General features: G+C 36.8%; 1 long non-coding RNA gene across 1 annotated transcript; it reads left to right on the top strand.

The window, feature by feature from the left end:
* The first annotated feature begins 15 nt into the window (after positions 1-15).
* LOC124888541 lies at positions 16-2,030 on the top strand. The gene is made up of 2 exons (XR_007046959.1): positions 16-437; positions 1,945-2,030. It is a non-coding gene; the product is annotated as an uncharacterized LOC124888541 (long non-coding RNA).
* Positions 2,031-3,399: the final 1,369 nt, after the last annotated feature.

Raw genomic sequence — 3,399 nt, 5'->3', positions numbered from 1 at the left:
TTAGACCAAACTATTAAAAGACAAATTTTACATGCTTAAACGCCCCTTTGAAAAGAAATTGTGATCCTCAATGTTTTTCTTCTTGTGGCATGGCCTGGTTGTGGTGGGTTATGTGGGCATCATATATAATGATTCATGTATGTGATCCGCGTTGGCCCTCTTCGAATCTTCCCTTTCCTCTGGAATCAAGAATTCTTTGGAATCAATCTCCTTCCCTTCCTCTCTCTCTCCTTGTTTTCTTTGTATTTTCCTCCGTTTCTACACATTTATATAAATACTGAAAGCTAGTTGGCTTAGTATATAATTATCTTCAGATTCTCTGTTTTACCGTTTTCTTGACCCCTTTTTAACCCTAACTTCACCTTATGGCCACAGTTGTCGAGTTTGAATGCCCCCAACTCGTCAACGACATTCAAGATTTATCCATTCAACCCCAGGTAAATCGAATTTTCTTTGTTTTCTCTTGCTTTTGCTTTTGTTGGTCAAGTGTTATTTGTCCTTCAAGATCCAATTATTTCTTGAAATACATATGTAGACTTTGATGATGTTGAAGTAATAGCTGACCCACTGTGTTTTAGGCGCTATTTTAGTTTATTATTATCTGTTTCTTCTCGAGTGTTTAGTCTGATCCAACATTAATTTTGATTATTTGGAAGCAATTGTTGAGCATCGCGTTATTGTGGATTAGGGTCTTTTCTGTATTGATCTGGTCTTTTGACCTGTTATTGTAGTGTTAGATTATTGGAAGTTAAGTTGTTTATCTGAATCAAGATTTGTGTGATTAGTATTGAACTCCCATGTTCATAAGATTGTGGAAATGGGAATGCTGAGGTGGATGTGTGCGCATACTAGGAGGATAAAATTAGAAACAAGTATATTTTGGATAAGGTGGGAGTGAATTTCGTGGTGTACAACATGAGGAAAGCGACATTGAGATGGTTTGGACGTGTGAAGAGGAGATGAGCAGACGCCAAGTGAGGAGGTGCGAGATGTTGGATATAGTAGGTACGAGGCATGCAAAGGTAGACTAAATAAGTATCGGGGAGAGGTGATTAGACTAGATATGGTGCAACTTCATGTTACCGAGGAAATGATCTTAGATAGGACAGTGTGGAGGAAATGAACTAGGGTAGAGGTTAGTTGATAATGGAGTGTTGTCTTGCCTTTCGACGGTTTAGTCTTGTCGTTGTACTAGCTGTAGTATTGTAGTTCTTACTTTTGATATCTATCATCATATGTTGCTTATTGTGTTTTGATTATTACACTATTCTGTTGTTGTTCTTGTTCCGTTCTTTTGAAGGCTTTGCACTGCTTCTGTGTTATTTGTTATGTTCTCTTCACTGTTATCTTCTTCTTATACTTGGCTTTGCTACACTTGAGTCGAGGATCTTTTAGAAACAGCTTCCCTACACTCTACCCTACCCAGATCCCACTTGTGGCATTTCACTGGGTATGTTGTTGTTTTTGTGATGAGTATTGAAATGAATTGGTTGTAGAGGTGCAAATGTGAAAAGAAAAAAAAAAGATATCATGGATTAGTTTGGTGTGATGTGTAGTTGAGTGAAGATCTGTGTGATGAGGGAGTTTTTTTGGTGACAATTGATGCTTGTTGTAATTGGTCACAACTTTGTGATAGAAGTATGGTCTAGTCACCATAAAGTAGACCTTCCTATGGACAACGTCTTACGGCCTGCAACATATTTAATGCAAAGAAATGCTTAGAATCCGTTAATTGAACTTAAATTCAGTATGTGTTGTAACTTTGCTAATAGACTATATAAATTTTCGATTTGAGCATGCTAATCTAACTTTATCTTTTGTTTTGTGAAGTTTCAATAGCTCGGAATTTGTTATTTCTATATTTTTCTTGCATGGACGGTGTTTAGACTCAATATTGGGATTGAATTCACGAGATATGTTGATTGATATGGATTTTCATTTCAGAACAAAATGAAGACCACAGTTGAGGAAACAAAGAGAGTTGGGTGCGAGACCAACCATCATGGGATTTGTGCTGTTTGTTTGAATAAGATACTGCTTCAAGAAACTGCCCTTGTAAAAGGTTGCGAGCATGCCTACTGGTTTGTCTAAAGAATCATTCTATTTTGTCTATTTACCACTACTTTATCAGCAGACTTGATTAAATTTTGTTCAGTTTCCTGTTTTATATGACCATATCTCTCTCAATCTTTCTTTGTACCTAAATATCCAGTAATATGGTGTTGTAACTATTTTTTGTTACAAATGATCATCCCATGGCAGTAAAGTGAGCTAAATGCATAGTGAAAAAGAGGATAACATATTTTTGCGCATTTAAGCAACTATTTTTAATTGAGAAAAAGTAGGCCAGTCAAGAACTCACATGTTAAGAGGATGAAAGTAACGGAAATGAGGATGCTTAGATGGATGTGCGAACATATTAGAAAGATGAAAGTAGCGGAAATGAGGATGCTTAGATGGATTTGCGGACATATTAGGAGAGACAAAATTAGGAATGAACATATGCGGGCAAGGTGGGACTAGCCTTCGTGGTGGACAAGATGTTGGAAGTGAGACTGAGATGGTTCAAACATGGAAGAGGAGGAGGAGGCTTCACATGGAGGCAGATAGGTGCCCCAGTGAGGAGGTGTGTGAGGTTGACAATGATAGGCTTAAGGAGAGGTAGAGAGTAGACCAAGGAAGAATTGGAGAGATATGATTTGACAGGAAATGACACATCTTCCGCTTATATGATCATAAATAGGAAAGCATGGAGGTCGAGGATTAGGGTAGAAGGTTAGTAGGTAGTAGAGGGATTTCTCTCTTTCCTGTGGGAGAGCATGGTTTTTTAGTTTAGAGCATATTTTCTCTTTACTACTGTTTTTTTAATTACTTTAGTATCTTTATTGTTTTTGCTGTCAATACTTTTCCTTTATTCAATATTTTATCATAGCCTTTTTTACTCTTGTATGTTTTGAACCTTTTTTAAATGTACTTTTCTTGAGTCAAGTGACTATCGAAAGCATCCTTTCTACCCCTCAAAGGCAGGGTAAGGTTTGCACACACCCCACCCTACCTGGACCCCACTTGTGGGGTCACACTGAGTGTGGTGTTGATTTTTAGAAAGTGTTAGACCATGAAAATAAAAAATTTTAGGAGTTGGAATTGGAATTGGAGTTGAAGTTGGAGTTTGGAGTTGTGTTTGGTCATGAATTTAAATTGGAGTTATTTTTGACTTTTTGTGAGAGAAGTATCACTTTTCCAAATACAATTCCAAATTTTATTTGGAATTCTTATGCCCAAACACTATAATTTTCACTAAGGGTCTGTTAGGTATGAAGAAAAATGTTTTCCATGGAAAGTGTTTTCCTAGAAAATGTTTTCTTGGAAAACAAGTTGATTTCTTACTTGTTTTCCTAT

Source organism: Capsicum annuum, chromosome 11 (assembly GCF_002878395.1).
Source record: "Capsicum annuum cultivar UCD-10X-F1 chromosome 11, UCD10Xv1.1, whole genome shotgun sequence".
Lineage (NCBI taxonomy): Eukaryota > Viridiplantae > Streptophyta > Magnoliopsida > Solanales > Solanaceae > Capsicum > Capsicum annuum.
This window is presented reverse-complemented; position numbering and strand designations above follow the sequence as displayed.